This window comes from Uranotaenia lowii, chromosome 2, assembly GCF_029784155.1.
Source record: "Uranotaenia lowii strain MFRU-FL chromosome 2, ASM2978415v1, whole genome shotgun sequence".
Taxonomy (NCBI): domain Eukaryota; kingdom Metazoa; phylum Arthropoda; class Insecta; order Diptera; family Culicidae; genus Uranotaenia; species Uranotaenia lowii.
This window is the reverse complement of record NC_073692.1, coordinates 366,352,466-366,380,400: the sequence shown is the minus strand read 5'-3', so window position 1 is coordinate 366,380,400 and position 27,935 is coordinate 366,352,466. Positions and strand designations below refer to the sequence as shown.

Sequence of the window (27,935 nt, the reverse complement as noted above, 5' to 3'; positions counted from 1 at the left end):
GAAGACAGTCATAATTTTAACATATCATCCCTCAATATGTTGCTATTCAAGTGCCAATCAAAATTAAGAAAAAGTTAGGTGCAGATACTGAAAATTTATGATTGTAAAAATCGGTACAACAAAATATCGTTTTTGAAAGTGTGCATAAAATTTGAAGGCTCCAAAGAATGATTCAGTATAACCACAGTATAACTTTATATTTCGTGACGTGAATTCAGTCAACTACCCTGTTCTGTTTGGACTGAGTGAATTCACGTCACAACTTCAAATAAGCATAACTCCGTTCGTTGTTGTTTAATCGAGAAGCTTTGTACATCAAATTGTCGGTAATTGTTTTCTTTACAACTCTTGCGAAGACATTGATATTCTATTTCCACCGAGAGAACAGGAAATCAAAGATGTATGTACTAAAGTCCGAAATTGTTAATTCTAGCGTGAATTCACGTCACAAAAGTAACCAATCACAACAAAAACAACTTAAATTTTAAAATGACCAAAATATATTCATTTCGAAGGAAATTCAATTTGCGACCGTTTGCTATAATTTTTTTCATTTTCAAGTAAATTGGTTGACTTCTAGAATGATAACAGTGCAGAAAAGACCTGAAAAGCGATTTCACCTCACGGTGGAATGTGTCATTGGATAAAAACTATGTAGTTTTTCACGTAGCAGCTACGTGCAGATTATTTTGGGTGTTGCTGAAAAAAAGGTTGTACGTCCGGAAGCAATTTTTCTCTTCTACAACGAAGTTTTTTCCTTTAATTGATTTTGGATTGTTTCCACATGTAATTAACGTAAGTCACAAAGTGATGGACATTTGCTTAGGGTTAAACACAATATATTGAAAACCATGTTTGGGATTTAGTGAATTTGTGGCCATTAAAAAAAGGGAAGATATGCTGAATTCAATTTTTATAGTGTTGTTTGAACGTGTTCCACAGCTTCGAACACATTTTTTTTGCTGAAATATGTTTTAAAACCATCACTTAAGCATTTTTATTCAAAATAAGCTGCTCGCCTGTTACAAAGTTTGAAATTATTAACCGAATTCTTCCCCGCAAAACTCTCGTGTACAAATTTTCGGCTAAATCCGATGCATAATAACATAATTATTGCAAAAGCATTGGATCACCTCTGCCTGTGCTGTAAAACTCTCTCGTGCAAATTTTACTTAAAATGCTCTGCATAATCACGACAATATCGCAAAAACAGTGAACAATTACTATGGACGACCCCTTTTGCTACCTCCAATTCAAAATATGACATCCGAACACAATTTTCTGTCCCTCAAAAATCTGATGGACAAATTTCATGCCAATGTGATGAATAATCACGGCAATATAGAAAAAGCAGTGAAAAATTACTATGGACGACCCCTTTGGGTGGAGTGGGCGCCTGACCCAAAATTTGACTCTTTAAATCTGCTTTCAACTCCCGTGTGCAAATTTTCATTTCAATCTCTTGTTTATTATCGCAAATATCTTAAAAACTGTGAACAACTAATATGGACTGTTGCGTCAGACCTTTTCGGCTCTGCGACGTAGTTTCACCTCCCCGTGGTGCAGAGTGGAAACGTGTCTACAGACTCGTCACCTGTAGATGTACGGCCAAGAGAACTACGCGTCACACTTGGTACAGTCAGCTACCGACGGGCTGCGTGCCGAGTGGGACAAAAACGTGGTGCGACTGGGCACCTTGGTACCAGTGCTCAGTTGCAGGAGGGAGGGGTCGTAACGTGTATCGGGTAGTCGCGACCCCGATATGCGGGACGACCAAATGTTCGAGCGGGTGTTGGTCGAATTCGCGCGTCAGGTGGTCCTAGCCCTGATTCGCGGATATGACCGACTCACGACGGGCAGAGGGGCCTTGTGCCGTAACATGTGGCGCCCAGTGGATGGGCCTCAGGATGAGTCTCGAAGAGTCGAGATGGAGAAAAAGGATGTGTGGTTATCTCCGGACCCGAGGAGAGGCGAGTTGTTCTCGTCTCGAATTGGGTCAAGAGACGTGATGATCGAGGGCTCTCGAGACACGAGGAGAGGTGGGTAGAGTCGCCTCGAATCGTGTCAAGAGGATGAGTGTGAGAGGGTCTCGAGTCGTGAGGAGAGGCGGGTCATGACGTCACGAATTGCGACAAGAGGCCGCATGTGGGACTCGAGTCACGAGTAGCGGCGAACGGACTGCCAACCCGTAAGTCGTGAATCGTGACAAAGAGTGGTTGAGATTGCTGGTGTAGTACGAATAAAACGAGTATTTGCCGTGGAGCGCATTGCGCGAGTATGGTCTCCCATCATGGGTAAAGCCTTCGTTGCTAGGTCCGGATGGGAATTATGGCCAGAGGCCCCAGGTGGATTTTATGGCGTAGGGGTACATAGTATCATGAGTCGTCCAATTGCACCCATGGACCCAGAGTAGCAAACTGGGGGGACGCGGTGGCTCGCCGTGCCTTGGAATGCAATCCGTAAAAAGGATTTACCACCTGGGTGATCAACTAATAAAAAAAAAGACCTTTTCGGAAAGGGGAAACCCAACTTTTTTCTAAGGCGGTTAACAATAAAGAGAAATTTTTATTTCACAATCATAAAACATTACATTTTTCCCGCGTAAACAGCCAGATAAATTTAAATATAAATTGCCATCTAGTAACCCTCGACATATCACATCCATACAAATGCCTTGCAAGGTTGTATGCAATCTTGTGAGGCACTCGCTTCTAGACTGACCAATAGTGTTGAGATTCAACATGGACGACCCCTTTTTCCAACGTTTTTTTTTTATAGAATTCGACACGTGAAATCGACTGCTCGTTGCTGAGAACTTATGTGTGCAAATTTTGATCTCAATCCGATGTATAATGACGTAAATATCGCTTAAACATTATTTGTGTTGTATGAACGACCCCTTTTGCTGGCCCCTGACGCAGAATTTAACTTCATAATTAATGTTAAAATTAAATTCCGCAGGCTTTGTTTATGATTTTTTTTTCTCTCGGACGTACTATGGGTCAATTCACAATGACGTAGCTCCCTTTTGTGGTGACAGTTCGCGCGTCCTGTTTACAAAATTTTACGAAACAGAAATGGGATGCGGCGAAATTTTTCGTGTAGCTACACGGTCAAGAATTTTTACTCAAAACTCAGTTTTAGGTTAGCAAAAAGCCAAGTCCAATTTTGTGAACGTTTTTCGTTTTTTTCAGGATTTTTTCACATTTCGCATTTTTCGTTTTTTTTGGAGAATGAACTGGAAGTTGAAATTTATTAAAAATTTTGAAAAGAAGGATTGTTGATTAAAATGTTTCAACGTGTTTTTAAAACCCTTTTTTCAACTCATTTCTTGTGGATCAACTCACTTTGCATTGAATATTCTGGGGCAACGCTTCTGCTTGAGACAAAAAGTCCCATCGAATGTCCAAATGTGGAAGCTTCTGAAGAATTAGAATGTGCCAAATCGATTGTCCGGAAGTTTCTTGTGGTATTTTGACCGGAAGCTGGAAAATAAATGCACATATTTTTACGGAAACCCTATTCAGACACAGAAGAATCCTGTATAGGAAAAACTCTACGGTATACATACTGAAAGAAAATTTCTTAATTTTTTGATTTTTTATTTCTATTCTAAAATTTTACGATATGATATTTTCGAGGAATAAAAATAACGTCGGACAGTTTAACTGATAAGTTTGAAATCCTTTTATTCCAGCATTTCTGTTTCAACTGGATTTACAAATAAAATGATTGATTTTTCATCATTTGATACATCTTATTTCTTAACAACTTATTTCCTCTTTAATTTTTTTTAATCCAAAATTGAGCAGCGTGCTACCCTGCGCTACCTTCTCAAAAGTCTACACAGATTGTGTGTAACCCAAGTGCGCGTGGGTGTGGAGTGCTGTGATTGAAAAAAAAATCTGTACAGTAGGTCAAATGCTTCTTTATGTATTTATTGATAAGGTTGAGGTGAGTAAGTGGACATTCATAGAAATTTCGGGTTTCGTTGTTCGTGAGTACAAAAGTTTATCTCATAAATTGTTTTATGACCCATTCGAAGCATCCCTCAACTGGAGAACTGATTTTAAATTTTTCCTTTTCAAAAATAAATTGCGCAGCATAAGAAAGGTTATTTCTTAAGCTTCATTTTCTATCAAAAGATTTCAGTTACCTTTTTTAAAAATTGAGTATGCTATCGTAAAAATTTAAAAACTTTAGTATGAAAATAAATAGATTTTAACAAATTCTTTGTTTGAAACATAACTTTGTCAAAAATTTAGCTATGTTCAAAAAAATTATTGCAAAATAATGGCATAATCCTATTTTAAAGCATGATATTAGATATAGAATAATCCCTGCAAGTTTACGCTCTAGAAAATTCTACTGTTTTTCAATTTAAGATAACTTCAAACGTCACATATTGTCAAAAGCTAGAGGTCTCTTCAAATTTTTTGAAAGGTATTCAATGCTATTTTCAGGACGATTTCGTTTCTAGGTCGATTATTGAAAAAAAAAAGTTTAAAAAAGCTAATTTGAACGGAATTTAGGCATTATTCTTAAATTAACAAGAAAAATAATAAAGAAAACCGTTCGAATCTTAAAGTTTTCATTAAATCAAAGTAGCAGCGTTAATCTCGTTTCTTAGGATTAAACAAAAATGTATGTGCATTTTAAAATTTGTTGAAAATCGTTTTTGAACGTGTTTCTTTTTGGCTGGCAAATAATCTGAATAAACTCTGGCAAAATCAGGAAAGCTATAAATAATATCGATATTTTAATGCATGTGTAAGATATCGAACAAATTATGGAGAAAAATGGCAAAAATCTTATTGATTCATTTTTTTTAAGAAGTTTTTGGAAAATATCCAATATTTCTTTAGATTGACAAATTCTAACAATTTTTTCAATCACAATCAATATCAAACAGCTTCTTGGATCCAATAAACATAGTTTGGAAGAAATTTTCAAAACGTTTTGAAATGAATCAAGAAATTATAAAGTAATTTTTAACCCGTTACTTTTATAATACTCCAAATACGACATCAAACCTGATCAGCTGTGAAAAATATTCTAATTAAAATTTTATTGTTTGACTGAATCAATAACTGTCTTTTTTCATTTAACCCTTTAATGCATAGTGTTGTTTTAAAACAACACTAATTAAAATCCAAATATCTCGAAAACGCGTGGAAATTTTTCACTGATGTATTCACAAAAAATATTTTAGAGATTAAAAGAAATTAGTCCATGGTATTTTTATTGCAATATTTCAATGTATGTGTGAGATATCAAACGAAGTATGCGGAAAAATTGCAAAAATCAAATTTATTTATTTTTTTGAAAAAAGTAGTTTTTAGAAAATCGTTGTTATTTCTTCAGATTTGCAAATTCTAACTTATTTTTTAATCTCAATCAATAAGAAACACCATTCTGCACCCAATTATCAAGGTTTGGAAGAAATTTGCAAAATCGTATTGTAATTAATTAAGAATTTCAAAAATTATTTTTTAACTTGGATTGGCCATAACTTTTATAATACTCAAAATATCGAGTTCAAACCTGTTGTGTTGTGTTATTCGAATTAAAATGTTATTATTTTAATGAACCAATAGCTGATATTCTCATTTAAAAAAAGTCATGCATTAAAGGGTTAAAAAGTCATAAATTCATTTCTGAGATAAATTATTTCTTGAAAATCGCAGGTTTCAGTGGTGGAATAGAGTTATCTGATTCAGTTTTCGTCATTCTAGTTCTTAAACTACAATCTATCAGATTAGCAATGGATGTTTATCGTTCTCATACTTAAGTGCTCACTAATAGTATTCTCATTGCCGTGTGATATTCTGAGCTAACCACTGAGAATATCTGTAAACACTTCTGAACTACCACGAACCAAAGATCTCCTAGTATCAAGATAGTCAGGCTGTTGTTTTTCGAACAAATCGTTGGCGACGCTTACACAGTGTTTATGGTGCTGCCGCCCTGCAGCTTTGCATTCAAGCTTTGAGTGAGAGCGTGTGCGTGGAAAAAGCTTAAACTCGAGATTGGATCTCATCCCGTCAACCCTTATTTGGCGCTAGTTTTTTGTCGCCAGAATTTCGTGGAAGCCGATAGCACCTGCTCGAGCCCAGTTCGAGTTTATTGGCTTCACTGTGTGATAATTTAAACATTTGCACTGCCATCATCATCACTATTCTACACGGAAAATAAAAAAAAGGTTAACTTTACAGAGAAGTGAGGTGATTTTTTTCCCACTCCTCTTTCGAGGTAAATTTTACCTTTTTTTTATTCACCTTGCAAAAAGATTTAATTTTACCTTTTTTAATTCACCTAGCAAAAAGGTAAATTTTAGTTGCCTTTTCGGCTTTTACGAGCGTTCACCATCCGGTCTCAGTAAATTTTACCTTTTTATTATTTTCCGTGTATTGTTTGGCAATCATGTTTTGCTAATTGCACAAAGCATGTGCCAATCCAAAACAAACATTATGCAGCAGACCTTCTGATGGGTCTGACCGATCCCGAAGGATTGTTCCCGGAGGATTCGAAACGACAACCGTAAGTCTTAACATTATTGAATCTGTAATCACCTTAGATGTTCAACGAACATTCCAACGGCCATATTTGAATCAATTATGTAATAGATTTCTGTTTTTTCCATCGTTGTTATTTTTATTTTTGTAAAAAGTGAATATTTTTAAATGTATCCTGAATTTAGAGTATATCTTTATTGTGATTAATAAATTTTTTATTCAAACATTGCACAAAATCATACCGTGCTAATATCAAAAAGATGTTGTCCTCCGTCCAAACTTGCTATATTTGATGCAACGTTGTTCCATGGAATTCACACCGTGCAACCTCAACGCAACATTAACATTTCTGCACAACTCAGCATCAACAAACGCTTCAACATAGAATCCAACATACCGGTTGTTCAACATAAATCTTCTCAGTTCCTGCTAGAGAGGGAGAGCGCACCAAGTTCAGATAAAAATTTCCTCTCCGCCATTGCTGAAAACGGAGAGTGTAGCAGGGAGTTTCGTTAAGTTTTTCTTCAAAGGGATTTCCTCCCAGCGAATAGAGCTAACTTCTGCTTTGTTTTCAAATCATTCCAACTGGATTCCTATAAGGAATGCTCTCACGAGGAGTTCAAACCTCCCCCTTGACGGGAGAGAGTTGAAATTTTAACGAATCTCGCTCGCTTTGTTTTGTTCAGTTTGAGTGTTTTCCTCGCCTTCTCTAGATTTCCCTCAACAACAAGACGGCCAGGCCAGCATAGCTGTTGAAGATCGACGTCCCCGCCATCGTTTCAGTATCGTGCGTGACGGCTAGCCCGAGAGACCTCTCTCCGTGGCCCGTGTGTGTTGTTTGTTCGTCCGAAGGCGGAAGGATATCGCCGCTCGACTCGTTCGTGTATTCGATCGCTCGCGTCTTTCACGGTGGCGCCCGGGTTTGACTGTTTTTTTCTCGCGTTGACGGAATAGCTGCTGCGGGTCCGTTTCGTTTCGGCTCGTGAATAGTGGATGCTACCACACTGGATTAGCATTAGCGGTGCATTTCTACTCGCATTTGTAGGCCGAGAGATCAGCTGTTACGCTTGTCGACAACGGCGACGACGTCGATTTACCGTGAAATATTTCGGGATAGCTTGAGTGGATTAAGAAGCTGCCGGTTTTCCGAAAAAGTTAGTAGGAAGTGCATCGGAACGGATTTATGTGTCGTGTTTTGGTTGTTGAAGCCGGTTGTGTGATATTTCCTAGCCGTAGCGAATACGAATACAGGAAGCGAAGTGGGTCCAGAGGATCACTCTGAAGCACGGTCGTCAAATATAGAAAATAGTTCACGCCTCCATCAGCAGAGTACAGTTGATCGATCTGGATTTGAAAGCCGAGAGTGTGTGTTTAATAGATTTATTGACCGTGGAATTCAGATAATAATTTAATTACCACTGGCCTCCATCTGCTGCAGACCATGCTGTTGGGGGGTTTCTGCTCGAGAAAAGGGGAGTAAAGAAATTGGCGTGAAGGTGGTACCCCGAAGATCATCGGGGTTCATTCACTGGAAATCGGAACCGAATCAAAGGAAAGGAGGCGTCGTGTGTCTGTGTGTAGAAAGGTGTGCAAGGCGCAACAGATAATTAGCCATGGCGTGCACATGTTGTGAATAGTCACTCGCAACGAGGACCCCGAAGAAGAAAACACCAAAGAGAAGGATCGAAAGAAGAGTTCGCAACTAAAGCCGTGCGTGTTGCTCGAGTAAACAATCCCAAGAAGGAAGCCGCATTAAAGAAAAAAATAAGAAAAAAGTGTGTGATGCTTCGGTGTTTTTTTTTCTCGAGCACATCAACCCGGCTCCTGTGATGTTGCGCGATGAGTTGTGTTATTTTTAAGTGAATGAAAAATTGAAGGTAATTTTGCGTCGCCTGCTTTTTTTCTTTAATGTGAAGCTGTGGCGCTGCTACTGGTTGATGTTGTCGGATCACGATCGTTGCTTGGTAATGTTGCCGTGTTGAAAAAAAAGTTCAGATCGCTTCTGCTTCTGCTACAGCGAGAGTGAAGTAAGAACGATTTAATTGTCAAAATAGAAATTAGGTGGATGAAATTCAACTAATTGGAGAATAATTCAAGAGCTGTGACGTGTGAGTGTGTGTTCGCAAGAGTTCTTCATTCCTTTTTTAATTTTTCGATTGGCGAACCGGTTTCGGTTGAGTGACCTTTGCGGTGTTTCGGAAGCCGAATTTGTCATCGGGTGCCGGAGCTGTCGTTGCTGCTTCGCCAATTGGGGAACCGTGTTTGTCTATTGTTTCTGCTTGGACAACAAAACGAGTTGCTCGTGTTTGAGCACTTATACGGAACGACACGACGTCGACGAAAACAACGGTGAGTGTTTTTGAACAAGCAAGCGTGATGACAGGTTACAGTTTTTTGGTGAAACATGAGTATAGTAGAGTGAATTATCACCTCATTTGTACTGTATTTACAAGTGGATGAGTCGCGGGTTTTGCGCTCAGTGGGTTGTCTGTTTTCAACTATATCATTCCGAGTCATTTACACGCATTTTCGAAGCGTGAAATTGGTATGGTTTTAGCAAAGCTCATCAATGTGATTTTGTTGGTTTCCGTCCTGTGCAGTTACGCTACTTTCTGTTTTTAAGCCAATTTGGTAAAACAAGGAGACGAACGAAATAATTAGGGAAAATTTGTTGATGACTTTTTATGATATTAGTTAAGATAAGAACGAGGTTAAGCAAAGTGGGTTCGAGTTATTTGCTGAGTCACCGGTATATACACAAAATCAAGTGCAATTTTGATGCAAGAAAATCTGAAAAAAATTGCAAATTGACCAAAAGTTAAAAAAACAGCTATCTTTGAAAATTCGTAAAAAAATCTGTGTTTTATACTTTGATAAACTAAAAATACAAAAATGAGCCAGTTCACGCCATCTTTCAATCCTGTTTTCAAAAAGTATCTGGTATGACATAAACAATTTTGACGGTTCATAGATTGAAAAGTACGGTTTTAACACCTTTTTTTAACATTTATTGTGGTCATGATCTTAAGAAATTAAAAAAAAATATGTCCTTATGTAAAACTTATAGCTTCTAACTTCAGATTTTTTGGACACTAAGTGAATTTTTATTAGCATTCGATAGCTGATCTACAGTCTTTTTCGGATGCATTTTTTCTCGGATTTTTTTAATGACTTTGATTAACTGAAAACTGAAGTGTTGTAGCTGAAACATATTTGAGCTACATTACGAGATTTTTTAATTCATAAATTTTGCAAGAATCGGTTGAGAAACAAGAGAGATAAAGCGGTTTTAAGCGAGGAGTGTCAAATTGACACTGAAGGGTTGATTAGGGAGTTTTTTCCTGGGCTTTCAGGATGCGTCCATAAGAAATGATACATAATTCAATATTTTTAGAATTAATCAAGGCTCCTCGAAGAAATTTTTTTATGTACCCGAATATAGTTACAAGCCGCCAGACTTCCAATAGTCTCATATTGAAACTCAAGAATGGACTAGGGTTAACGGTCTTTTTAATCTTATTTTTTCTTTAAAAAAATCAATAAGAATTCTTCAAAAATGTTTGAAAATAATAGATTCGAAAATAGCATCTTGAAAACAATTTATCTGTGTTACGAGTTTTTTCAGGGCCTCTGTTTTAAATTTTTTTGAGTAAAAATTATGTTTTTACCATATTGATAAAATTTTAACTATTGAAAATTCAACTCTATAGTTAGGATCGAATTGGTTCAAAATTTGTGTAATTTTCTTCTGTGGTCTTATCTTTGACTCCAAAAAGGGGGATTAATTTTATCAGTTTGTTTAAATACTTGACGATTCAAATGTTCATCAGTATATATTATTATATTTTTTTCAAATTACGATTTATACATCTAAACATTTAAAATTTTTTAAAAAAATCATATTGTGACGAGGACATCAACTCCAGAAAATAATTATAAAATTATTCAACAATGAATATTGTTGTTTGCTTCTGACCCGTAATGATATGTACGAACTATGATATTATTATCGAAACGAGAAAATTGTGTGACTTTAAAAAGATTGCATACACAGCAAATTTTCCAGCAATATGAATTCCCTGGAAAAATCAGCAAACATAAATGCTGGTTTACAGCATTTCAAATTGCTGGGAATCAGCTATCCAGATTGCTTGAAACCAGCTATTTCTTTCAACACGCTCGGCTGTATTTGGTATCAAATTAATATTTTAATTCAAAATTCAATATTGAATACTGGCTGTGCATATGATAAGCAATAAATAACAATTATTTTTTCCTTTTTCAATTATGTTTGTATTCATTTTCAGAACCATATGTTTTTTTTTCAATAAATACCAACACCGGCTCTGGGGTGGTAGCTTTGTGCCAAAATATTAATCATCCGCCACCTGAAATAGAGTTTTGATTGGTATATATCTTTCATGAAATACCTACCTATCCAATAAAAACTCACCCTTGACTTGATGTCTGGTTGTTAGAATGTTGAAGAAGTTCAAAATAACTGTAGATATTAATCTTACCAAATTTTATGAAATAGAGTCTCACCTTGCTTCAGTCAACGAAAACTGACCGACTCCAATTTGACAACTTTTTTTTTTCTTTTTTATTTTAATTTATTTATTTTATTTTTTTTATTAGAACAAATTTGTAAAGCGGCCTACCACACTCCCCCACACCAAAAGGCTCCGTTGAACCCCCTGGTAATGGACGCTTTCTGTTCTCAGCATGCCTGACAGCAAAAAGGAATTATCAACAACAATTTAACGCGAGCAAAATTTACTCATGCTGAGCACTTCAAAAAAATATTTACACTATGCGGGGAAATGGTACGGTACAATAAATTAAATTTAAACATGAATCTCAGTGGAAAAAGATTTCCTTTTAAGAGATCCATTTTATTTAACAAAACCAACAAAAATTAAACTAGAATTATTAAACTAACGCTTACCAAAAAAATATTCAAGAAAAAAGTTTTAGTACTAAATCAAAATAAACAAATTAAAAATAAAACGCAAAAAAAACTGGCAAGGTGATTTCGTTAATGACTAAAGTAATTCTTTGAAGTGACGAATGAATTGGGATTTGAAAGAGCTACGGTTGTTAGTGCTTTTAAAGACTTCTGGAAGACTGTTGTGGGATAATGGTCCAAAGCTAGACTGCCGAATCAAACTAGACTAATTGTTAGAAAGTTCAGCAACTTGAAAAATCGATTGCTAATTTTTCAGCAAAAATGACAAGAACTCTACCGGATGCTGAAAAATCCGTAATTAGAAAACAGATTGCTGTTTTCCAGGAAAAAAAAAATGAATTGCTGAACGTTTCCAGCATTTTTTTTTTTTGATGGAAATCGAGGCAAAAATTTGCTGTTAAGAACTTTATTTGCTTAAAGCATCAATTTAATCATATCAACCATGTCACTTGGCTGATTAAACTAAAGGGTTTAGTGAAAAATATGTTGTTTGTTGTTTCTTATTTTACAAACCATGCATAAAATCTAACTCTTACAAAACGTGATAGTTTGAGAACTTCCCGAAAATCCTGACAAAAAGCTTAGAGCTGATTTTAGTTTTAAACTGTCAGAAGGTTGTCTTTTCGTACCCGAATCGGGCAAATCCAAGTTCCGTGCAAATATTTAAACTAGAAGCATGCAAAATCGAGGCACTTGCTTTAATTTTTTCAATCCGGAATCTAGGAAATATCTGGGCCAATTTTGGAAAAAAAATCTGAAATTATTCAATAAATATGAAGAAGAGAAACACATGAAACGATTTTTTATTCGATAAACTTCAACTGGTTTTGAATCATTGGATCATATTTACTCTTAAAACACTTGGGCAATACATTCCGATTTTGGGTGAAAACTAAGAAGTAATTATATTTCATCAATTTAAGTTTTTGGTGCCCAATCCAAAAAGGGGGGGCTCATACAGAATAATCAAAAAATTTACATAATTTTGACAATTTTAGTGAACTACTAAGCCGATCAACATGAAATTTGATGTGTAGCCAATTTCAAGATCGGGAATGGTTTCTATAACACTTTTAACCCCCCCCCCCCTCCCCCTCAAAACCCAAAATGTTGGTTTCTATACACAATTAACAAAAATTTAACACAATTCGAACAATTTTCGTGCACTTTCTTTTTCGTGAACCCGATCAACGTTAAATTTGATCTGTAGCCATTTTCGAGACCCTCGAAACCCTCCAAATGCAAATAAGGAGAGCTCCCTTACAAAATTAACACCAATTTGAAACAATTCGACAACTATCGGAAACAATTGAACCGATCAACGTGAAATTTGATGTGTAGCCATTTTCGAGACCGGAAATGGTCTCTATAATACTTTTTAAACCCCTCCGAATCCTTAAAAAGAGGGTCCCATACAAAATTACCAGAAATTTAACACAATTCGAAAAAATTTCGGAAACTTCTGAACCGATCAACGTGAAATTTTGTGTTTAGCCGTTTCCGAGACTGAGAATGGTTTTTATAATTGTATCAAACCACTACAAATCCAAAGAAAGGGGCTTTCTTAAAAAATTAATGAAAAAAAATTGACAAAATGTTGACAAGCCACGAAGGATTATTATTGAAAATTGATAAAAATGAGCGTTTTAATATATTGAGACAATCTTTTGAGGGGACAAACAAGTTTTAACCAGATTGGATGATATATTGTATTGATAGACGCCTCCCATTTTATTGATATAAGACTCTCATATTCGATAAATGTAACACATTATTAACAAAAAACAGTGTCTTAGTGTTTTAGTGTTTAGTGTATTGTAGATCCCTCCTATTTTTTCTTAAGGGTGGCTCCTTCAACCTTCAAACTGTAAAATTCTGTTTAGACTCAAAACAATCTTAAAGCTTAGACGCCAGGAAAAGTAGCTCGCTTTAAATAATGTTTATATTCAATTTTAAAAGAAGTATATTTGAATTATAATAATTTTAACGCGGCTTATTTTTTAAGCAAGGGGTAGCAAAGCACACCGGGTCAGCTAGTTTGAAGATAAAAGAGGTGTGTTCACAATTCGACTTTAAATGAGAGTTATAATTTTTCGTTCTGCCATGAACTTAAACTAGACTATTTGAACTTTTAACTCAGACTTGTCTTATTTGCTAGGAGATATTAAATTTAGTCTTTAATTTTTGAAGATTGAAACGGCTTAGTCAGTCATTTGTGGGAATAAAAACGAGTTATTTTTATTATTGTCCAAACGTTTCGGCCATTTATTGTGGCCTTCTTCAGTGGGTAACTGTAAATTTATTGTAATTTTGTAACATTGTCTAAATTTGTGTTATGTGAACATATTTTGTACTCACTAATTGTCAGGTTCGTTTTTAGTCTAATTTTTGTGGTAATTAAATATTGTAGTTCGAATTTTGTCTGTGAATTCACGATCACGATCACGATCAAAACACTAACACACAAAATCCGAGTAGCCATTAGTAAACAAAGCGCTGCCGCACAGTTTATCTAATGGTGAAGCGTTGCGGTTCAATTTTCGACGCAGTGAGTTTGAAAAAAAAAATAGGAAACGTTCAATTTTTCAAACTAACATATTTGATACAGTATTCACAGACAAAATTCGAACTATAATATTTAATTACCACAAAAATTAGACTAAAAACGAACCTGACAATTAGTGAGTACAAAATATATTCACATAACACAAATTTAGACAATGTTACAAAGTTACAATAAATTTACAGTTACCCACTGAAGAAGGCCACAATAAATGGCCGAAACGTTTGAACAATAATAAAAATAACTCGTTTTTATTCCCACAAATGACTGACTAAGCCGTTTCAATCTCCAAAAATTAAAAATCATCCAGTCGAAAAACAATACCAAAATTTAGTCTTTATTGTGTATTCTTTTGACAAAGTCAAATATTTTTGGCCTTATCACTGTCATCTGGATAAGCTTAAATTCAAATTTTCAGATACTCCAGTGTTAACTCAATCCTTGTTTAGTTTTTCCCAAACTTCGTTAAGAGGTGATTTTGAAAAAAGTGAAAAACCAATACTATAAACACCGTAATTTTTTATAAATTTTTGATTGAATCACAAAATTTTTGGAACATTGCAAGTTACTAGGGGTTTTGTGTAAATTGCTGGAGTTTCCTTTTTTCTGAATGGATTTATGTCCTGAAACTTCTGATTTCAATGGTTTGGGAACTTTAATTTTTTTTAACCGAATCCACAATAGACTTCATATTTAAAAAAAAATTACAATGTTTTCTTTATGAGCATTTTCTATTTGTTATTTGACTAGCTGTAATTTTTAATGAATTTAAAATGTATTTAAAGATTAATCTAAAAATTTGAAATTCATAGCAGATTAAGATTGAAGTAAAAAGAATACTGATTTTTTTTCGCACTAATACCCCTTTGGTTCCAAAAACCTCCTTCTTGTCATATCGGTCCAGATTGAGAAACCAAAACTGGATCATCAACTGTGTTTAGAATTAAAATATATAATTTAGGAAGTATAGATAAAAATCTTCACTAAAATTCTGAACATTCTTTTTCTGAACCTGATTCGATGTTTGATCCTGATTCCTTAGTTTTAATTTTGAATGTGAAATCTGATCCCTTTTCAAAGGGTCTCTTATTTGAATGAGTAATTTCTAGATTTTATACTAATTTCCAAACTTAAATTTCAACTTGATGCATTTCAAATCTGATTCGATATGAAAGAAATTGCTGTACACTAGACTGCCCAAACTTGTATGAGAAATTTCAAACTTGTGAAATGTTATGCGCTGCAGGCCTAAATTGATCTTAGGCCTAGTACAATGTCTCATGCCACATTTGGGCCAGATCGGATCACGGGAAGGGGTCGCTCAACGAGCCTGAAGTTTTCATGGGATGATGAGACATTTTGTTCGGGAGGATCATAAGAATCCAGTTTTTCATGAATAACTTTGGTCCCCTTCGGCCGATTTCTTTTGAAAACGGTTTTTCTTTAAGTCTTAACTATGACAAATATTTCATCCGAAGACTGCATTTTGAAAATCATAGACGAGTTTTGGACCAAAACGAAGTTTTTTAGGCCCCAGGTTTTGAGAAATTCAGAAATATCCCCAAATCGACTTAGTCTACTTGTACAGGTTTCTTTTATTATGCTCGAAAACTTTGTGTTGCCGAAATCATTGTATATATTATCTTCGCCATTTTTCAACCATTTTTTTTAAATATTTTATCATATTTTAAACACATTAACACATTTTTCACCAAAAACGAGATATCTCGTTTTTTTCACTTGCCGCGAATGTGCTACATTCAAAAGCATATCTCAATTGTTAGGAATTTATTTATTTTATAATTCTCAAAGGTATCCCGTCTCACGACATAACTTGACGAACATAATTTCTAAAACTCACTCGGTCCATGGCAACCGTTCTCCAATTTCTCGGACATCCCACATTCGCCAGATAAAGCTCCACTTGGTCTAACCACCTCACTCGCTGCGCCCCCGCTCGTCTTGTTCTTACTAGATCGTCCTTCGCCTGCACACTCCGTTCTCTTGCACACCGCCAAAGATGGTTATTAATACTACTCGTCACTCGAATACTCCGAGTGTGCGCAGGTCCTTCTCAAGCAATATCCACGTCTTGTGCTCGTAGAAGACAACCTGTCTAATGAGCATCATGTATAGGTTAGACGTTTTCCGCTGATCATTGTGAGCCGAGATCGACAAAGTCTTCGACTATCTCCAGCTCGTCGCTGTTGATCGTGACCTTGTTATTACACTCATACCTAGTTATATTGGCCTTAGGTGTTGCAGGATAGACCATCGCCTTGTCTGAGCCCAGTGTGCGATTCGAATGAACTCAACAATTCACCCTAAATCCACATACAGCACTGCGTTCCATCCATTGTCGCTTTGATCAGTCTGGTCTGCTTCCCGGAAAAGCCGTTTTCATCCATGATTCTTCATAGTTCGTCACGGTCGATCGTGTCGTATGCGGCTTTGAAGTCGATGAATAGATGATGCGTAGGGACTTGGTATTCACGGCATTTTTGGAGGATTTACAGTAGTATGAAGATCTGGTCCGTCGTTGACCGTCCCTCCATGAAGCCGGCCTGATGACTTCCCACGAATCTTTTTGCTTGTGGCATTAGGTGGCATAGTAGGATCCTACGGTAGCTGACAGTCATTTATCCTATTTGTGAACCCATGTATTTCCTTCCAAGTTGTCCTTGATAATCTCACTGACGGAAAAAAAACCAACAGATATGAAAATGATTCAAATTGAGTTTCTGGTTTTGTTTTAGTCCAGATAATAAAAATGATAAAAAAAATTAAGAATATCTATAGCAGTAGAGGTAACAAGATGAAAGTTTTAATGCACATTAATGCGTTTATGCCTTCTTTGCTGACTCCTATCAGGCTTATCTTCCAAGCTTCGCTCGACCAGGCCACCTTCCCCTCACTGTGGAAAGAAGCTTACATGTTCCCGGTTCATAAAAAGGGAGATAGGAAAGATGTTAATAATTACCGAGGAATTTCAGCTCTGTGTGCTATTGCCAAACTTTTCGAATTGGTGGTTTTAGATCCCATTTTCATGTTCTGCAAGCACAACCTCTCCAACGACCAGCATGGATTTATGCCTCAACGCTCAACTACAACTAACTTACTAACCTTTACCTCGTACGTGCATGAAAGTTTTGCAAAGAAATCCCAAACTGATGCCATCTATACGGATCTGTCTGCCGCATTCGACAAGGTGAACCATGATATTGCCATCGGAAAGCTCGCGCGTTTAGGATTTTGTGGATCTCTCATTGGCTGGTTCCGCAGTTACCTTACGGGACGTAAATTGACAGTTCGTACGGGTAACTGTTTTTCCAGGCAGTTCTCAGCTTCATCAGGCGTGCCTCAGGGAAGTCACTTAGGGCCGTTAGTATTCCTAATTTACTTCAACGACGTGCTGCAACTCCTCGATGGACCAAAATTGGCGTATGCCGACGACTTGAAACTGTACTACTCTATCAATGGCTCCGAGGATGTGAACTTCCTGCAGAACCAGTTTAACCTCTTTGCCTCTTGGTGTGATGCCAATTGCCTACCTTTAAACCGTGATAAATGTGTAGTAATATCATTTTCCCGCAAACGACGCCCGCTCTCAGCCGTTTATTTCTTTGGAAACGATGCAATCTCTCGAGCTCAACACGTGAAAGATCTTGGTGTGATCCTCGACGCGCGGCTGGATTTTAAGAATCACACCAACTTTATCGTTGACAAAGCCTCCAGAAGCCTGGGTCTTCTTTTCCGCATGACGAAGGACTTTAAGGACATCTACTGCCTGAAGAGTCTTTACTGCAGTCTGGTTCGATCGATCCTCGAATATGCTTCTGCGGTTTGGTGCCCATATTATCAAAACGGCTCTGATCGCATCGAAGCCATCCAACGACGTTTTTTGAGGTATGCCCTTCGACACTTAAACTGGCAAGACTCTTTTCGACTTCCCAGCTACGAAAGCCGCTGCCGCCTGATCGACATCGACACGCTGCAAGCCCGCAGGACCGCCACTCGTGCTTCTTTCGTCGCTGATCTGCTTTCATCAAGAATCGACTCTCCTGCACTTTTGGAAGTTCTTCCACTTAGCGTCCGACCTCGTGGTTTGAGGAATCGGGATCTTCAGCTCTTCGTTCCTGTTAGACTAAACAATTACGGGGCCAACTCTGCAATAATTGGCGTCATCAAGACTTTTAACCGCTTCTCAGAACATTTTGATTTTGACGTTTCGAAGGTTTTATTCCGAAGAAGAATTCTTAGTGTTCTAAGTTCAGTGTAGATTTGTATTTGTTTTTAGTTTTTAATTTTAAAATATCATTTGGATCAATATATGATCTGTTGATTTAATAATATATATAAATAAATAAATAAATGCTAACAATATAGGTTAGTCATCTCAACATCATATGACGTGTGACTGTCCACCAACCTCAATCTTTCAAAACATTTCTGACTCAACCAATGGCATCATCCAAAAAGCCATCGCATGATTCGGTCACTTGATTGATTCAAATTAGTTTTCGGACATTATCTCGGCCCCAAAATCAGCTCTAACTATCCACGAAGATATCGCACTCTCTCGCGACGAAGTGAAATGTTATTTTCTCCAAAAACAGTTACCCAACAAACGAAACAAACCACAAACAAAAGGCCCGTAAAACAGAGCCACACAATACGACTAAATAGGAACGAAAACACAACAACAGAGCTCAAAACCGAGAAAACAGATTCGAATTGTCCGAAGCAGCTCATTGGCTACAATTGCGGCTTCCATCCGGGCATCGGAATCGGACCATCATAATACGAATGAGGGTACTCGCACGTCGACGTCCAATTTGACCGCTGCTAGTCATATCTCATGCTTTTACAATAAACATTCAGAGTCGAAGATAAAAATCTCCGGATTCAACCGAACAACAAACAGTCCGGGCTTCGTGGCTTGGCGTGGATGCTGTCGTTTGTTATGTGAAATTTTTGGATCACTCGGATGAATTATAATTCCACAATTCACTCTGCCATATCTTTCTTCCTCGATTTGCTTCTGTCTTCTTCTATCCGGTGTGGACCGATGTCAGTGATTGCATTTTACAACTACTACTGGACCAGAGACTTGGCACGGGGGCTGGGTGAATGGGACGGCATAAATAATTTAAGCGTTATTTAACGTCTTGTTTGTTTAAAGGCACGTGCATGGTTTTTATTGCATTCGTCGTTTGATGTTGATACACCATGTAAGAGAAATTAATCCATTCGTGTATGGCAATTTTGTACACCAATTTGGTCGGCCGTATCACTTAATTATTTGACTGGGAGGAAGTGAACAAATCGTTTGTTTACTTTGAGTTGAATTTGATATTATGCAATCAACAAAAAAAAAAAAAAAAATTAACCATATAAGCGAAAACGTCTTTTCGTTATTTTCATTTAACTATGGCTAAAAAATTAAAAATATTAGGAAATCGAAGAATCAGGGTGTTCCAAATCAAGTTTGAAAATTCTAAAAAAAAAATTGTGAGAAACTTCCCAATTTCTACAGATTTATTTTGTTCTTGTTTCAGCTTGGATATTTGATGGATTTATTGTATTTTTTTTTTATAAAGTTATTTGACCCCTTTAATACCAAGCGACGATATATCGTTGCAGCGATTATTATATGTTATGTTACTGATCTCAAGGATTCTATATTTCAAAAACCAAAAATTTTATATAAGCGTTGTTATATTGACCATTCTGTGTACAACACAATGGAAAAATTTGAACTCAAAAGTTAAATGTTATTCAGCCCTAATAACCCAACAATGAGCTGTTTTTCTTGTCCTAACAAAAACGGAAAATGGAAAAACACAACGATTTAAAAGCGTGTTTTCTCGAAGTAGCTTTTTTGCATTTATTCTTTGGCTCCAAGGGCCTCAATTAATGTAAGTTGTAAAAATAAACCGATTGAAATGAATTTTTAGAAGTATATCAACTCATAGAGTTGCATGGCCGTAGAAACGGGGAGGGGGCGGGGGGGTGGTAGTTTGGGGGTTAAATTCTCCTCCCCCCCCCCCTTGCATGAGAATCCCAAAAAGCAATCGAAGTATTCTACTCTACATCCAAAATTTAAAATACAAATTATGACAATTGAGTAAGGCTTATCAAGAGTAACAATCTAGACTTTAAACTAATGCCAAAACCTCAAAAACCCATCTCAAGTTCAAAATTCTGCTACACTTTTTGAAAATTTTCTCTCTTGTTTATAGAATTTCAGGTCTGAACATTAAATTTTAAATTACATTAAACCAATTTCTTAAACTTAATTTTTACACAAAATTCATGCATTAAAAGCTTCGAAATGGCAATCCAAAATTGAAAACTTAGATTCAGATCATTATCAATTCATGGTTTAATTCAGAATCATGATACAGATTAAACATAAAAAATTATTTATGCTCAAATCAACTAAGTTTAATAAACCAGACTCTTAAACAAATTAAAAGATTTTTACCATCGATGAAAGCGTATTAAGCTTACCTTTTTGGTTTAGAATCAATTTTCTACAGTCACGAATTAATATGAAAATTTTTAATGATAAATTACTTTAAAATGTACAATCATTTAGTTACAAACAAACTTAGTATTTTTTTGTATTCGTGCCTTGTAGGGCAAAAAATCAAAGATAAAAATTAGTCATCAATCCACCCTCTTTGAGTCAGTTCTTCATACGGCCCTGTAGAGTTGTATATAAAAAAACATTTTCCCAGAAAGCATGAAATCGTATTAGATATCATTACTTAAGTCGTTTACAATGGTGTTTGCGAATGGAAATGCCAACCACATAGTGAAAAGATCGTATAAAATGTCGTCTGAAGTCAGTTTAACTCGGATATGATAGAAATTTCGTAATGTTTCTAAACTTTGAAATGAAATGAATGTCGAAATCATCGTCATGTTCTCTCTGCAACCAGCAGGGCATCCATATGGCTAAAAATCAGATGTGAATTGAGTAATATTTACCAATGAGAGAACTGGAACATATTGTCGCTGGCAACGATTTGAAGGCTATGAACGCTACTCCCTTGCATATTTCCGATAGGTACGAATAAGATGTCGGCTAAAGCCCAATCGATGTAGTTCGCAACGCTTTAGAAAGAATTGAAATTTTTGTATGTATATTGCCTCCACTTCGGTAGGTAAATGCTGTTTTTTCAACTTTTATACAATCGTTTTATTATGTATATGAAACGTTTATCAAAGTAGCATTAGAACTTAGCTACAAAAATGTTTGCTGGGTTATTTATCTTCTTAGCTGTCCATAATCTCTGTGTATCATCTATTTAGGAGATGATCTGTGTAGGTCATCTGCTACAATTCCTCTTTCCATGAGTATGTACTTCATTTAACAGGTTTGTCGCCATGGGACCCATGTTTGTGTGACGGATGTATTTCCTGGGAGGTCCCGTCACATAAAAAAACGTGTGACGCTATCTTACTCAAGTTAGCCGCCCAGTTAAGCCTTATGGCGTTACAAATCTGGAACTCTCCCTTTTTTCTTTCTCGCTCCGAGAATTTCTACCAAAATGAGCATGGCGACGAACGTGTTAAAGTGATCTCTATCGTTTACCTTGCAAACACAGGCATTGAGATATGGTTTGATGTTGGAGTCATGCTTGTCCAACACCTCGCAAACAGAACAGAGCAGAGAACGAATAACACTTTTATCATTTCGGTTTCCGAGTGCACTGCTCAGCCGATCAACGTTCACTTATCTTTTTGCCGAGTGCGCCCGATTGCGGTTGCTCTGACGGTCGGGTGGACGTCGCTCGCTCTAAAGAAAAGAGAAGGAGCTGGCTAGAAAATTGTGCTCTAGCGACGCTGCTGCGTAGCTCAGTGTATCCAGCCGGAAAGATTTCAATGCAGGAATGTTTTCTTAAAAAAAAAGCCGTTATGCAGTGCGGAACAGTGCATCAGTTGAAGAGGTCCAATGTAGATTTATGTATGAACTATTTCTGTACGTAGCCGGGCCGGGCACTTCCTGGCAAATTATTTGAAAAACATGCTGAAAACCGGGTAAATAATCTGAAATTCTCCATTCCATAAACCGAGCAATATCCGGCCAAATCTGAGGAAATTCCAGACATTCATCTAGTGAAGGAAAACGACTTAAATTTTTTGTTGCAACACATCAGCAGTGTCAAATTTATGTTTAAAGCATACGAAAGAAAGTTTTGGTTTGATTTTTGATGAAATAAACTTTCACAAACTCAATTTTGACAAACAATTTTAAACTGAATTTGATTTTCTTGTTTCATTTTCCAAATAATGTGGATAAAACTGGGCAAAATCCAAGTGGTTTTTTCACAATATTCGGGCATCCGCAAATTGCTGTACACTTAGGTTTATGCACTTTTAATATCGTATGTAGGAAGCATTAATTTACAAAAGCAGCAATTCGAAAAGTAACATTTACTAAAATTATCCAAAAATCTTTGTCTTTTAAACAAACCGTGAACATTACGCAGGGATCTGGGACAAATTTTAATAATAAAACTTCAAAACTTTCACAAATCGTAAAATTTAGGATTTATCTTCCTTAACCGCTACGCTTTTGATATTTTTCGACCGAAGAAAGCTTTCGTAGCTAATCATTTGTCCTGGTGCAGAACATCAATCTAGAGGAACTCGCTCAGGAATGAAAAGATAGGTGTTTTGGGCAAAGTTGTTAATTTGCATATTTTGATATAAAATTTAAAGGCGAGAGATTTAAAAATAGCGCGATAATAACAATAACTTTTTGTAGAGCATTTTTCAAGTATTTTTTTTTAATTCAACCGTATCTCCTTGGGTTAAGATTGTAGAACTTTGATATGTTAAGCAAAGTTGTGTATTTTGTTGAGATAAATAACTTTGTAGAAGAAACTAAAGCTCTAAAATTCTAAACAAGAAAGTTATGATTTATATCTCGCTATTGGTGGACTTCTAAACTTTATATTTCATATCAAAATATGCGCTTTATTTTACAGAGCAATGTTGTCGAAAACACCAGCATTCTATCTTAACTACATTTGGCGTTATTCATTTAGTTCCGTTAGATTTATATTCTGCATTGTAAATTCTGACACACTTCCAAACATCGATCCAGACGCAACCGATGAAGACAAACCGAGTTTTCTGTAAAGCTTCTCTTTCGCCCGAGTGCGACGAATTAATCTGCACCGAGAACGCACTTCATCAGTTTGCTTGCATCTCTTGCCCACACTTGGGTGGACGCTTGGTCGCTCTGGAGGTAACTGAGCATTTTTTAAAGATTCTCTGCTTGGGAAGAGCACAGCGAAAAAAATACACGCTCTTACTCTGAACGGGCAAATCTGAGGAGCGATGCCAAGCATGGTTGGAGTTGAATATAATTACTGAAATATTTGGAAATATACAGCATTAATCAATATTTAAAAAATGCAACATATTTTTGATTAAAGTTCACCCAATACATAAGTTTGTAGAATCTTTGTTGAAACTTACGGTTTCCTCCGGCGTCCGGAACAGAGCAGACTTCTGCTGCCACGAGCAGAACCACAACATTGCTTGTTTTGGTTCCTCTTGCTATGTTCAATTCGCAATCGAGAACAATAGGTCAATAATTGCTGATGACAGGTGATGATTATAAACAAGGTACAAATATTTACATCATCAAACAATGAGAATGGTCGCTCTTGCTCGATCTCTGTTTTGTTAACGAAGGATCCCAATTGGCTACGATTGAACTAGCTTCTGCGCCTCTGGTTAAGCTTGTTCCTCACCACCCGGCACTGCTGCTTTCGCTTGAAATCTCTGAAGTTGTGACTCCTATCAAGAAGCCGGCATCCTTTTTTCTCGATTTCAAGAAAGCCGATTTTGTCGCTATTTCACAAACGCTTGACGTCATCGACTGGAATTCTGAACTCGAATCTTCCGATCCAAACGCCGTTGCTATGAAGTTCTCCCATATAATCTATCTTCTACATCATCGATCGTCACGTACCAAAACGCTCAGCAGCCTCTGACCTACGTGCTCCCTGGATCATGAAAGAGTTGCGACAAATGAAAGCACTCAAGAACAAAGCCCTCCGCTACTACTACTTGAGGCACAAGTCTCTCCACGCCAAAAACCAATATCGCAAACTTAACGTAGCTTATAAAAAAGTATGCACGCGTTGTTACCAGGGCTACCTTATCCGGATTCAGCGTGGTTTTAAAACTAGACCCAAATCGTTTTGGCAGAACATTAAGGACCAATGGAAAGTATCGGGCTTACCGTCCTACATGTTTTTGGAAGACAAGTCGGCGACTTCAGACCTTGATATCTGTAACCTCTTCGCTAACAAATTCCGTGATACTTTTGATTCTGGTTCAATATCCACGGACCAGTTGACCATGGCGGCTAGTAACGTCCCACGTCAGAGCACTTCCTTTCATCACATCGTAATCAATGATGATACCGTCTTGAAGGCGACTGCTAAGCTGAAATCCAGTGTTTCTGCAGGTCCGGATGGCATTCCGGACTTCGACTTTTCTAAAACGCTATATGGTCGGGGTTCGACCAGACCGAACTGAACGCCATCAGCATTTTTTCGAGTCACTTGAGTATAATGGACAAAAATTTTCATCTATAGATGAAATCTGTAAAACTTATCAATCATAATCAATAGTTTCTATTCCTAGGAACAAATCCCATTGAATTATTTTAGATGTATCGGTAGCGCACAAGAATAACAAGAGTTTCGAAACCTGCAGTTTAAATTTTTTCTCATGGCGTTCAGTTCGGTCTGGTCGAAGGCAGGCCATATATCACATATGCTGACTCCTATAAAACGAATCTTCCAATCATCGCTCACTGAATTCACGTTCCCTTCCATTTGGAAAGAGGCTTACATGTTTCCGGTCTACAAAAAAGGTGACAGGAGGAACGTTAACAATTATCGCGGTATTTCTGCCCTATGTGCGATCGCCAAACTGTTTGAGCTGGTTGTATTAGATTCATTTTTCTCGTATTGTAATTTTTATTTCTCTAACGAACAACATGGATTCATGTCCAAACGTTCTACGACAACAAACCTGTTGACGTTCACATCTTCCGTGCAAGACAGTTTTGCCATGGGATATCAAACCGACGTAATCTACACCGACCTGACCGCAGCTTTCGACAAGGTAAACCACAAAATATCCATAGCCAAACTAGATCGTATCGGTATTTGCGGCTCTTAACTGGAATGGTTCCATAGCTACCTGGAAGGACGGAAACTTATTGTACGATCAGGTGAATCATTTTCCAATCAATTACCTGCCTCTTCTGGAGTACCTCAAGGGAGCCACCTAGGACCCATCATATTCCTGATCTACTTCAACGACGTGCTGCTGCTTCTCGGATCAAAACTGGCGTATGCCGACGACTTGAAATTGTTTCAATCCATCAACAGCCCCGAAGATGTCAACGTCTTGCAGAGCCAGTTTAACATCTTCGCCGCTTGGTGTGATGTCAATTGCCTTCCCTTGAATCGCATCAAATGTACGGTAATTTCGTTTTCACGCAAGCGGCTACCGCTATCGGCTGATTATTTTCTTGGACATGAGGCAATTGCACGAGTTGAGCATGTGAAAGACCTTGGTGTGATCCTGGACAAACGGCTGGATTTCAAGATCCACACAAACTACATCGTCGATAAAGCTTCCAGATGCCTGGGTCTTTTATTCCACATGACAAAAGACTTGAAGGATATTTATTGCCTCAAAAGTCTTTACTGCAGCTTGGTTCGATCGTCCCTCGAATATGCCTCGGCCTTACTACCAAAATGGCTCGGAGCGTATCGAGGCCAACCAGAGGCGTTTTTTGCGCTTCGCTCTCCGGAACCTGAACTGGCAAGACCCGTTCCGACTCCCCAGCTATGAAAGCCGCTGCCGCCTTATCGACATCGACACGCTGCAGGCCCGCCGGACCGCAACACGGGCCTCTATCGTTGCCGATCTGCTTTCGTCTAGAACTGACTGCCCTGCACTGCTAGAAGCACTCCAACTCAGCGTGCGATTCCGAGGCTTGAGGAATCGTAATCTTCAGCTCTTTGCTCCTCTCCGACAGAATAACTACGGAGCTAATACAGCGCTAATTGGTGCAATAAGGACGTTTAACCGCTTCTCCGATCATTTTGATTCTGACGTTTCGAGGGAAATATTTCGAAGAAGAATCCTTAGTGCTTTAAGTATAGTATAGGGTAAATTCCGTGTAATTGTAGTTTGTCTTTAATTTTTAACCTATCATTTGGATCAATATCTGTTGATGAAAATAAACAAATAAAAAATAACAAATAACACGGTTAGGCGAGAATACTCAAATTGGATTTGTGGGAGCACAACAGTGTTGCCAGATATTCTGGGTAAGAGTATCAAAGTACTCATTGAGAAATGAGTGCTTTCCCGGTAAGGGAAGATGATAAGTGGAGAGGGAGACAATAGCAATCGTTACCGAATTGTATAGTTATGTAACGACTAGACTGACGATATATGAATAAAGATAACTCTATTCCACCACTGAAACCTGCATTGATGTCAACAATCTTAAAAATCTATGTGATGTCATTGATTTTCATTTGTTGGTTCTTAAAATTCCTCAAATAAATCAATCTATAATAGTAATAATTTGTTGGTTTTTAATTTACAGAATCTCTAAATCTTTCATTTTAAATTTTTTTCATTAAAATTTAACTATCCGTATACCAAAATAGTCATATGAAACTTAATTGATTTATGCATTTTCAATGTGCACCTTTATAATTGTTTACTTTGTTTTAAGTTAATTTAATATTTTTGTAAATCCATGAAAACGCGTAATATCTTACATTTCAGTGAAAAATACTTAGATCGAATCATGTCAACTATTCTTTTACAATGAATATTTCTAGGTTTAATACTATCGATTTCAATGTAACGAAATAATCCAACTCTGAAAAATCACAATGAGGAGATTTTTTTTTTAAACTGTATTGAAATGTTTTAGTAAGTTTTGGTTGGTTTAGTCAATTTTGGAGTATCGTGTGATTTTTTAACAATGGTAAAGTAAGGTTTTACTGAAAATGTTCATATTAAAAAAAAATCATTTTGTTACATCGTTACACAGCATCATTATATTTTTTATTGTCTCCTGAGCAGATGTCCGCGAGTTCAAGCCCAAGAGCAAACATCGAACACAGTTGTACCGAATAAGTTTTTCAATAACGATCCGCCAACTGTAACGTTGATATAGTCGCGAATGCCATAATGATGCTAAAACGGCTATAATCGAAACAAAAAAAAAATATATATTTTTATTGAAATAAATCCAGAATTCTGGAAATGAATTCCAACTTTCGGGAACCGTAAACACTGCCAACATTTTTCAGAACTGGCAAACAAACAAGAAAATGAACTCCCACAATCTTACTGGCACTGACTGGGGCAAGTATGTAACTTGAATTTTTTTTCCCGAACAGTTCTGAAGCACCAATTTTTTCCTGTTTGTCAAAGACACACACTGATAAGCAAACAATGCCAGACTTTCTTTTGTCGCCGAAAGGCAGCATATGTAGTCGATGGATGTGAGCATACCCGGAGACCGACTTTTCCTACTCCTATGGAGCGTTTAGTTCGAACATCTTTAAAAATGCATTACACTTTTCCACTTTGGAACGGAACCGAACATCTTAGGTTTCGGTTCCAGGCCAACCAAGTCCTCCACGGTTCGATTTGTTGTTGTTGTGTGTACTCTTTACCAACAACGAAAGACAAACCTGAGAAAACAAAACGTGATAGTGGGAGAAGTTGGCTCCATCGAGAAAAAAGGCGTAGGAGCTGAAGAAAAAAAAATCACCGGCAAAATGCTTCACCGATTTTCGGTTCTACAACT

At 37.0% G+C, this 27,935-nt stretch overlaps 1 protein-coding gene across 1 annotated transcript in view; it reads left to right on the top strand.

Moving 5' to 3' along the window:
• The first annotated feature begins 7,312 nt into the window (after positions 1-7,312).
• LOC129742912 (roundabout homolog 1-like) overlaps positions 7,313-27,935 on the top strand; it is a 473,757-nt gene continuing 453,134 nt past the window's right edge. Inside the window, exon 1 of the mRNA XM_055734853.1 lies at positions 7,313-8,864. The gene's annotated coding sequence lies outside the window, so the exon portion shown is untranslated. The remainder of the gene's footprint in view (positions 8,865-27,935) is intronic.